Genomic DNA, 11466 nt, shown 5'->3' with positions numbered 1-11466 from the left:
GCATGTGGGATGTTCAGACCCTGAGTATAAAACAGCTTTGCTCAAGGCACACAGGTTGGAAATGCCAACAGGCCAAACGGAAACTTGGAAAATAACCCTGTAGATTTGAAAAAGAACGACGTGGAAGGGCTAGAAACGACAGTGCCATCCTCTCTAAAACGACCACAGGCTCTGGGACGCTGCTGCAGGGAGAACAGGTAGAGAGAATGACCCAGCATGCAGCCCGAGACACAGGTGGAAACAGTGTCAGCAGGGGGGTCGGAGCCCAGGACTAGCCTGGCTGGGTGTCCCGGCCCCGTCAGGTGTGGGATGAGAAGAGAGAAGGTGGGCACAGGTGGGCTCAAGTCGCTTCTGCAGGATGGGGAAGCCATCCAGTGGGTCCCCCATGTTCTCGGGAAGCCCCTGTAACCTTGGCGGGGGTGGGTCTGGCCTGGGGTCTGAGAGGGGCTCACAGGACACTGCCTGCCTGGGGTGGGGTGGGGAGGCGGGCTATCACAGGCAAGAGCAGGGGGCACCCCAGGCGCATGTGTGCACACCTCGCCCTCCCTCGGAGCCAGCCACCGTGTCCTGAGCCCACCTCAGGGTCTCGCCTGCCTTGAGTGACCTGGTGCCCGGCAGGGTGGGGACAAGGTGGTCCATGTGGACCTTTCCAGGCTACAGCCAGCTCACACTGATGGCCACACTGGAGCGGCTCAGGCTGGGGCTTGGCACGTTCTGTGCTTGACTGTCTCCTGTCTGCGTCACTCCTGGACAATGGATTCCCACTTCTGGGCTGTGCCCCGTGCCCCCTCACTCTTGTGTGACCATGAGACTGGCCAGCGTTGTGCCCAGGACCAGGCCTGCATACCATTCCCTCATTTGCGCCCAGGACCCACGTGCTGCACGGTGGAGAGATGGTGGGGGACCAGGGTGCCACTGGGGGATGGGTTCAGACGTGCAGGGATTGGGCTGCGGGGCTGGCCTGCAGCCTGGGGCAGGTCTGGGTGCAGGGCTGAGGCCCCGGTGGGAGCAGGCCGTGCTGTTCTGGGACAGGGATGGAGGAGGGGCTGCCGGCAGGTAGGGACGTAGTGAACTGCCTTCAGTGGCCATCACTGCAGAGTCCGTGGCTCAGGTGGGGCTGGCGGCCCGTTCCCTCCTCCTCTCATCCCCACGTGCTCAGAGCAGTGCCTCCTCCCTGCCAGGCTGACCCAGTGTCCTGGCTGGCAGCCAGGATCAGTGCCTCCTGCACCGCCACCCGGAGCCACCGAGCCTTCCTCAGCTGGGCCCTGGGGACCGTGCCTGCTGGCTCTGCTTGGCGACAGCACTGACTGCCAAGTCTCCGAAGAAACAGGGCCCCAGGGACTGGGGAGGAGATGCCAAGCAGGTCCCAGGGCAGCCGGACCCATTAACCCCTGTGAGCCGGGCCCTGGGTGGTGGCCTTGTGGTGGCTCGAGTCCAGCTGTTCCTGTTCCAAGACCCGGCTGGCTTGCCCCCTCCTCAGCGGACCCCCAGAGCCAGGTCTCCAAGGGGACAGGCCAGCAGGGACCTGCGAGGGTCTCAGATTGGGAGCATCAGGTGGCCAAGTGCTCGGAGCCCACTGCACAGGAGGGAAGCTGAGGCCGAAGGAAGGGGTCTGGCCCACAGCGGTTTGTGCCCTCCCTGGCCGTGGCAGATTCTGGAAGCCTGCACGAAGGTGGCGAGGACTCGGTTTTCAGCAGGTGCCAGGCGAGGGGTGGCGTCGGGGGGAGGGCAGCAGGCGTGAAAGTGGGAGCCACGGCAGGCGGTGCCTGAACACGACGGGCAAGGACAGGCTGCCGAAGCTCCAGGCGAGGTCAGGAACAGGCGCCGGTGGCGTGGCTCACTGGGCACGGTGGGGTGGGGGGTCGCATCCTGCCGCCCCTGCAGCCCACACTCTCCCTCTCATGGTTAGTTCTCCCCCCCCCCCCCCCGTCGGCGCCCACACCTGCACGTGGGACAACAGAGTGTGGCCCAGTGACAGTGCACCGCACCGTCACTCTTCCTGCAGGTCTCCCAGGTCCCTGCGGCTCGGGCCTACCTCGCCTTCCCTGCCGGTGGAGCTGCTGCACCTTCCACTCCTACAGACTGTGGACACCAGGCCCCCGGGTCCAGACAGAGTTGACAACAGCCAGAGAGACTGGTCAGGACGCCCAGACCTCTCCTTGAGACAACAAAGCTAGTCACCAAAGAGACAGTGTCAGGGGCGGTGAAAGGGCAGAATGATTTTCTGAAGCCAAACTGGAGAGCAACCCGGCAATGAATGGAAGGGACAGGGTGCTGATGCTGAGACCCCACTCGGGGCCTCGAGGGGCACAGGGAACAGATAAGGTGCTTGGGGGAGAGGTGCAGGCGCGAGACATGGCGGTAAAGGGAGCAGAGGAGGGAGCAGCAGACGGGAGAGGCAGCACTTCAAATGAAAGAGCACATTTCTCTCAGCTACATGAGGACACCGTCGAGTGGGAGGCTCTGCACCCCAGGCTGTAGGGACAGCAGACGGTGCCTGGCAAGTCCGAGGAGCTCAGCTCTTGGGAAAGAGGACATAAGGGTCCAGAGAGATGAGCCAGAGCAACAGGGATGGAGAAAAGGGACTGTGGCGCTACCAGGCTCACCAACACCTCCGTGTACTTGCCTTCCCAGGCAAGGCAGGAAGGGCCTGCCCCACAGGTGGCATGTGCATGTCACCCTGTCACCTGGGAGGCTGGGAGAGCTTTCACCCCCTGAGACTACCGTGCAGGCACGTGGCGAGTGGGACCACCACCATTTGGGGCCTGGGACGCTGAGCCAGCCCACGAGCCGCCCGCACCCACAGAGCACTTCAGCGTGTGCTAACCACTGAGATTTCAGGGACATTGTGCTTCTCCCCGCCCAACTAACACAGGCCGTCCTGGGTCTTCCCACCAGGACAGCAGTGCTTTCCTGCTGCTGTGTGAAGTAGCCCCTCAAAACGACAAACCTTCTGTGGGTCAGGGTCTGGGACAGGCTTAGCCCGGTGGCTCTGCCTTGGGGTGTCCCCAGAGGCCTGGGTCCTCTGAAGACTCTGCGAGGTCCACTTTTAGGCTCCCGCACGTAGCTGTTCCTGGGGCCTGAGCCCCTCGCGGAGGGGCCCTCTCCATGCGGCTGTTTGCACGTCCTCCCCGCATGGCAGCCGGCGTCCCCTCGGCCAGGGTGACCAGAGCGAGTGGGACAGCCCTGCAAGGCTTGATGACTCCCCTCATCAGTCCAGCCCACACTCGGGGGGCAGTGAGCCCACCCCTGGAGGGAGGAGGACTTGGGAACACCCACACACCTTACCCTGCCTGACAAATGCACACGTGCTGGACGGCCATCCACGGCCCTGGCCGCCGCAGGCTTCTGAGAGAGGAGCCACCGTGAGGAGAGAGACTCGGGCATGGAGGACCCTGAGAGTGTCACTCACCACGCAGCGGAGGAAATGTCCAACCACAGACTGGCGAACAGAGACCAGGCCACCCCAAGACGGCAGCTGCCAGGAGAGAATGCATCCCTGTCATCGGGACACAGAAAGGAGGGGAGGCTGTCCCTGGTTGCAGCGGGACCCTGGCCAGCTGAGGCCCCCGAGTGGCAGCAGAGAGCTTCCGGCTTCTGCAGGGCAGGCCAGCACCCCTGAGCAGTGTGGGCCTGACCCAAGGGCTGGACGTTGGCCTCCTCGCAGGTGGGGACAGTGTGACAGGGTGTGGGGAGCTTGTCGGGTGTCCCGGAGTGTGTGGGATGCTGACTTCAGGGGTGGGGGCGCCAGTGGGGGCAGCTGGGGTGGCCAACGGGAGTGGCCTGCACTGCAGGCATCTGGAGGGTGAGGAGAGGGTGGGCCAGGTGGATGTCATGGGGGGAAGCTGGACCAGAGTCAGGGAGAGGACGCCCAGGGAGGACAGCATGTGGGGGTGCCTCTAGGGAGCCAGCTGAGAGTGGAGCCAGGGCCAGTGGTTAATGAATGTCAGCGATTATACTTATTTCCCCCTTGTTGTCAGCTTTCCCTCCAACCTGATCTCTTCTCCTCAGCCATCACCTGACCCCAGCCCCACCTCACCGGGTCACCCACCTGGGAAATCTATTTTGTCTCCAAGCCTTTGAGGTCACATTGTCTGCACACAATACACACACGTGCATATGTGTGCGTGACACAGATACCGTGATTCCTTTTATAAGAACACCGGTCATCTCAACATTGCTAATCTTTAGAGAAATGCACATCAAAACCACATGGAGAGACACCTCACACCCACTGGGGAGGCTACTATCCAAAAAACAGGAAGCGACAAGTGTTGGCAAGGATGTGGAGAGATCGGACCCTGCGCCCCGCTGGTGGGGAGAAATGGTTCTGCCATGGGAACAATACTGAGGGTCCTCAAAGGACTGAACAGCTCCCAGGTGACCCAGCAACCCCATTTCTGGGCATTTATCCCAAAGAACTGAGAGAGGGCCCAAGGAGAGCCCTGTGGACCCCTGTCCTAGGACCGTTCACAATGACATCACAGCCGCAGTGCTTTGTCATAGCCCCAGCCCCGTGGGCTCGATGCCCGCTCGTCCGTGTTCACCAGCAGCCCTGCTTCTGGCTTTTCAACATGGCCGTGCTCGTTTAAACCCTCCATGCGTGTGTGTGTGTGTGTGTGTGTGTGTGCTGGGGGTGTCAGCAGAGCCCCGGCCCCTGCCGCACAGTGTAGTGAGCAGGCCGGAGCGGCCTTCCCCTCGTGTCTGTGATGTGGCCGCACCGGCGGGGAGGCCGGCTCCCGGAGTATCCTCCTGGCACCCCAGCCACGGAATCTCCAGCTGCTGCCACAGCAGCCACCTGTGCACAGGTGTCCCAGAGAGGCGGCTTCACCGCGGGGGCACACTGCGTCAGGACGGGCGCGTCTGAAATGTCAGGGCGACTGAGCTGTGCTGCAGAGAGGCTCTGCTCCCGCAGGAAGCCCCAGAGTGGGGAGAGTCCCCACAATGGGGTGGGTGGGGCTCCTGCAGGACAGAAACATGTGACCTGATTTGTGCCCCAGCTGGTGGAATAGGCCGCCCCAGCTGTGTTTGGTGTCTTTTGCTATGAGATACATTTAATTTTTATGTCGTTAAATCTCCGTTCTTCCGTTATATGTCTGTCGCAAATAGTTTTCCAAGTTCAGAGTCAGCTGTAGCTTCTGCTGCCAAACAGAAGCTTTCCCCACATGTGGTCAGACCTGTGCACGGCTTGGAACATAAGCGACAGGGACGGTCCTGGCTGCTGGGAACTGTTCTTCTTTACTGATCAGAAGTTTCAGCTTCACAGACAATCTATCAGTCTGTCTTGTGGCTTCTGGGTTATGGGTTTGGGAATTGCTGCGAATAATGCCCTTCCTATCCCTCCAAGTAGGGGCCAAATGAGAACCAGCGGCGGCAGGCTGCTGGGGTCAGCGGTGTGGGTTTCGTCCAGGTCAAGGCTGACCTGAGGGTATGGATGGACAAGCAGGTGAGGGCTGGAGGGGAAGTCAAGGCGGATCCGTCCTGCTCCTTCCATCACGTCCCGCTGCTGAGCTCAGGTGGGAGGCTCCAACAGAGGCCTGAGCCTCAGCCAAGATTTCATGTTATGGGACACCCATCTTGCTGCCGTCAGTCTTGGCTAAGTGTGGTCCTGGAGCCAAATATAGGGGCCTTGTATTCTGGTTTCCCCAACTTCTCAGCAGGGGCAAATGGCAGCTTCCTTGTGGTACGTGAGTGGTCTCTGCAGTGCAGTAATTACCCCAAAGTTCAGTAGCTGAAAACTACAGCAGTTCATGTGCTCACGTCCACTGGGTAGGCCGTGTGGGCGGAGCTTCTGCTGGTCTTGGCGGGGCTGCCAGCCTCTGCAGCCAGCTTCCGGGACAGCTTCTGCAGTTGGGTTGTAGGTCGGCCAGGGTCTGGCTGGTTCCTGATGGCCTCGCGCACGGGCCTGGCGGTTGACTGGGTTTTGGCTGGTCCCTCAGCTCTTCTCTAACTTCTTAGACCAACCAAGGCTCATCCTCCCTGTGCCCACTCTCCGAGAACACACATCGTACTCTTGGACATGTTCTTCTGGTCAAAGCTGGTCGTCAGTCAAGGAGCAGGAAGTCGTGTCGGGCTCCTGAGGCCTCTACCACAGCAGGCACCATCAGCCGTGCAGCCGTGGGAGCCCCTCCAGGCTCGGCCAAGTGAGGACCCTCTGGCCAGCCCTGCACTCAGCTCTCGCCCGGGAGAGCTTTTGTTACCCACAGCCCTACTGTGCCGGTATAGCCAGAAGCAGCTGCCGACAATGAACCTTCAAGGGGCAGGTTCCGGGGGCCTAGACCACCCCGCTGGGTTTGGAGGCCCTGAGGACCCAGGTACATCAGATGGCCAGACATTTGGAGCCCATGCACATTGTGATGAAACACTCACTGGCGTGATTGCCTGTGCTCACCTGGAATGAAGTACCTGTGGGAGGCACGATTTTGGTGGTGAGCAGCAGAAGGGGAAGGCATGCAGGACTGTGGGACAGGCTGGCAGCTCTGAGCTGCCCTGGAGTCTGAGCCCATAAAATGACAGCATCGGGGTTTTGAATGCTGGGCTCAAGGCACGGTCGGACAACAAGAGTGTTCGTACAGTCACTAAAAGAAGCTTTGGTCTCTTAAGCTGTTGTGTGATGTCTCCCAAATGAGACACAGCATCATGCAGAGGGCAGCTGAGTACCAAGAGAGACTGCATCCACCTCCTCTGCCCAGGTCTCTTTGTAAAGGTAGGGCCCTGCCTGGGACAGAGTTGGAGCACAGAATTGGGACAGGGACATAAGGAAGATACAGACAGCCAGAATCCCATGAATGGTGCCAGGCAGAAACAGCCCGTCCCCCTTCTGATGGGTCTGGTCCTGCCTTGTTTGAAGACCTTGCAATGACCTCACCTGGTGTGGTTGCTTTGTACGCAGGTGCTGATTTCATCACGTGACACCTCTACTACCCCTCTCCCATCTCCTCCAGACCTGCAATTAGATTCAGCTCCCAGCACATCCCAGGGGGAGAAGCACAAACCTAATTTGGGAAAAGAAGGCTTACACATCGAAAGCTTTGCAAGATGTGTCATTTGTATTGTCAGGAGACAGGGGAGGCGGTTCTGTGCCCAGGGCAGGAGAACGAACGCACGGATGGGGTAAATCTGTGAGGCTATGCACTTACAGGACATTCAGTACTTACAGCTCAAGAAGCTGGAAGTGGTCCTCACTTCTTTCTTGGTTGGTTGACTGAAATCTGAGCTCAACAGTTGCCCATGCTGGCTGAGGCTGAGGTGCTGGAAAGGCCATGGTGTGAGGTAGAGAGGGGATCTGAAGTAAGGAAGGAGGAACCACTTACCCCCCACCCTGCTCCCAGGAGGCCCTGAGGATGCTGCCCTCGCACAAGCGTCCTGGGACAGCCATGGGCTTCCTCTTTAAGTGGGAGCGAAAGGGGGCGACGCCAGTGTGGAAATGTGCCTGACCATCATAAGGATGATGGGCAAAGACAAAGACAAAAATGAACGGATTTGAAACCCAGAAGATGCACAGAACGAATAGTAAATAATTCTAAGAGCTAATTCTTTAGGGACAAAATCACAATTAAATAGAGAAACTTTTAGAAAATCTAATCAAGAAAAGAAGAACGTTAAAATATACAGAAGAAGAAATAAGAGGAAAATGATCTCAGGTGGAGAAAAAAATTAATCATGAGAGAACACTTTAATGAAGTGTTCTAAGCAAATAAATAAAGCCTCGTTGAAATAGATGACCTTCTAAGAAAATACTATAAGTAATAATTATAATGGTGTTGTACAGATCCCTGAAGAGTTTAAAAATCTAAGCACACAGGTAACACAGACCATTTTTCAGAGCCATCACCTCAAAAGTCATCATCCTAAGAAGTCAATTTCATGAGAAGACTGTACATTTAAGGGAAGAATAATTTTATGCTACCTAATACTATATAAAGTGTTCCAGAATACAGAAAACTAAGGAAAATTTCCTACTTTAAAATATTTCTTGAATTGTATTGGTCATGAAACTCCAAAAATGTGGCACTATAATGTAAAATTGCGATCTCATTAACACCACTAAAAGACATGCTAATAAGCAGCATCGGGCAGCTCAGTGAAGAACCGTGCTGTATAACCATGTGGGTTTGCACACAGAGTGCAAGGATGGTTCGATAAGAGCATTTAACACAATCCATCACATAACACATAGTAAAATGGAGGTCATGCTGCCGTCTCCTCAGGTGCTCAGTAGGTTTGTCCACTCTACCTGCAATGTCACCCAGCACCACCCACAACTGCTGTCTCGTTTCTGCCCTCAGCCCACAGCAGTCGCCTCTGCTGGGCCTCACTGAGGACCTTCCTGCATGCGTACAGCTCGGCCCCCAGCCCAGGAGCTGAGGGGAGTGTCCATGCCGGCTTCCCAAGATTTTGTGATTCATAGTAAGAAACAAGTATTTGGTCTTCATCCTTGTTGCTGGCACAGCGCTCCTAAAACCCTTGGAATATCCTTCTACGAGAGCAATAAAGGTGTCGTGATATTAATGAGGTGAGTTTTGGAAAACACTTAAGGATGGGGGCTGGTCACCAGGGGAGCCAAACATGTGATTAGAAGATTGGCATTTTCAGTCCTCCCACCCCCCCCACCTCTAGGGGAGAGGGGCTGAATCAATGGTCAGTGGCCAATGGTTTACTCAATCATGCCTGTAATGAAACCTCCATAAAACCCCAGAAAGACAAGCTTGGGAGAGCTTCCACATTGGGAAACCAGAGAACTTTCGTGTGTCATCCTGTGGGCCCAGCATCCATGGGGAAGAGCAGATGCTCCTTCTTTCAGGACCTTGCTCTGTGTATCTCTCCATCTGGCTGTTGATTCGTATCTTTTAATAACCTTTGAAGTCAATCAGTAATCCAGTGAATAACTGGGTTTCCTGTATGCTCTGAGCCATTCTAGCAAATTAATTGAACCCAAGGAAGAGGTCATGGGAACCTCTGCTTTACAGAGTGTCAGGCAGCAGTAGAGGCAGCAACCCGGACTTGAGACTGGTGTCTGACGTAGAGGGAGGTTTGTGGGACGGAGCCCCTGACCTGGGGGGTCTGATGCTGTCTCCGGGCAGACTGGGTGCATTGAGTTGCATTCTCAGACAGCCAGCTGGCGTTGGAGAGTTGCGTGGTGTGAGGAGAAGCCTGCCCGAGGAGTTGGTGTCAGGGTCCTATGGCTGCGTCTTCATTGCACATAGCCCCCACCTGTCCAGCTCCATCCCCTGCTGACCGCAGCCTCTCCAGCAGCCCTGAACTCTGGCCTCTGCTTCCTTGGCTAGTGAGGCTACTCCGCCTGCCTGTGCCTGAGAAGGGAATCTGAGGTGGAAAAGCAGGGAAAGCACGCGACTCACCTTACGCGTTTCCCTCCTCTCGAGGGCCACAACTCTGCCTGTTGTTCAAGTCCTGAAAATCATTGCCTCACACAGCCCAGTTTTACAGTTGTTTATGGCAGGAGGGTAAGTGTAACTCGCTACAACGCCGTGGTCAGAGCCAACACGCATCGTTGATCAGATCTTCTCAGTCTGACGCCATACATCCGTGTAAGCCCCCAGCCAGCTTCCATGGGGGACGCAGAGCGGCAAGCCTGTGACGTGACAGCTCAGGAAGCTTGTCTTCTGTTATCACTGCTACCAAATCGTATCGCAATTGGAGAAGAGAAGAAAATGAGGCATGAAAATGGCAAAGGAGGAAGCACAGTGTTACCTTTTGCAGATGATGGAATCCTGGGTGATCCAAGAGGTCAGCTTAAATCCTACTCCACACAGCCCTGCGGAGCTGTGGCTGACACAAAAGTGACCTGATCATTAGTCTGTGTCTGAACAGAAAACGCCTTGTTAGCAGCAGGACTGATGCGAGAAGAGACCCTGCAAAGTTAAACTACCCAGGAACACACCTAACAAGGAACCCGTAAGATCTGCAGGGAGAAGCTAACATACCATTGAGGGCGCGAGTGGGGGCCTGAGTGAAAGGCAGGCGTGACCTTGGAGAGGACGTTCGTGGGGCGACAGCCTCCACTTCTCGGAATGCGTCCTACAGGTGTGACCTGCAGTGTCTGCAGGGCGTCCCTCAGAGCGCTGTCCGTAACCGCAGGGGACAGACAACATCTCAAGAGGCCCACCGTGAACACGGGCGGGCCAGCTCTCTAGGCACCAGTGGAGCACGAGCTCCTAGATTGATGGTTATGTGGAAGCAGTCAAAGCCGACTCAGTCATTTGTGAAGAGCGAGTGTGTGTGTGTGTGTGTGTGTGTGTGTGTGTGTGTGTGTGTGTGTTCTGCAGGTTAGGAATGGTTTGGCTCTAAAACCTAGCTTAGCATGACGTCCACAAACAGAGGCTTATTTTTCTCTCAAGGGCCTGGAGGAGGTGGTCCCAGTCGTGGCTCGGCTGCCCAGCGCTGTCCTCGTGGGCTTTCCCTTTCATTCCTCTCTCCCGGGAGGGAGGGTGGTACTTTCCCTCAGCCTCACTGCCTCACAGTTGCAAGATGGCTGCCTCATCTCCAAACTCACAGCAGTCTTCAAGTCAAGAAGAAAGAAGAAGAGGAGGAGGCAATGCCAGGCAGGTCTGTCCCATATTTTATGAGAAAAGCGAATGTTCGACAGCTCTCCTCTTAGCAGGTATTGCTTATATCTGCTGGGCCAGACCGAGTCCACGGTGCTCCCAGTTGCAAGGGAGGCTGGGAAGTGGTATCTCTAACCAACGGTGAGGACGCGACAGAGAGAACGGGCAAGGGGAAGGAGGCTGAGAGTGAGAATGCCTGAGTCATTGGTCACACGTAGCATGTCTTTAAAAGGACACATGAGAAACTGGCAGCTCTAGTGACTATGGAAGGTAGAGTTTCCAGGAGGGAATTCCCGCCCGTTCTCAGAAGTATTTTTTTGCTTTCCCATTCCCAAATCCCGAGAACAGTTGGTCGGGAAATCGGGAAAATCGGCTCCTTGAACCCAGTTATACCCACAATGGGAAATAAACATACTACTCACAATGTATCTCTTAGACATTTTTCCTGTTTATCGCTGGGGTTTCTGGGCGGGAATTCCCACCTGTTCTTGGGAATTGTTTTTGCTTTTCCATTCCCGAATCCCAAGAAAAGTTACTTGGGAAATCAGGAAAATCCTTGAACCCAGGTGGTTGGTAGTATCGGCTGTCACTCTGTGGAGAACAGAAAACAGTTTGTATCTCGGGATTCGAGAATACAAAAGCAAAAAAAATTCCTGAGAATGGGCGGGAATTCCTGCCTGGAAACCCTAATGGAAGGGAAGCAGCGTGTGTGGCTTTGGGGAAGGGGTGGGGTTACTTTATTCTACTCTGTGGATTTAATACTGTCTGCATTTATTACCTAAACAAGAAATAAACAAAATGGGGGCAGGCCCGGTGGCTCAGGCGGTTAGAGCTCCCTGCTCCTAACTCCGAAGGCTGCCGGTTCGATTCCCACATGGGCCAGTGGGCTCTCAACCACAAG

The sequence above is a fragment of the Rhinolophus hipposideros genome, assembly GCF_964194185.1.
Source record: "Rhinolophus hipposideros genome assembly, chromosome: 5".
Lineage (NCBI taxonomy): Eukaryota > Metazoa > Chordata > Mammalia > Chiroptera > Rhinolophidae > Rhinolophus > Rhinolophus hipposideros.
This window is presented reverse-complemented; position numbering follows the sequence as displayed.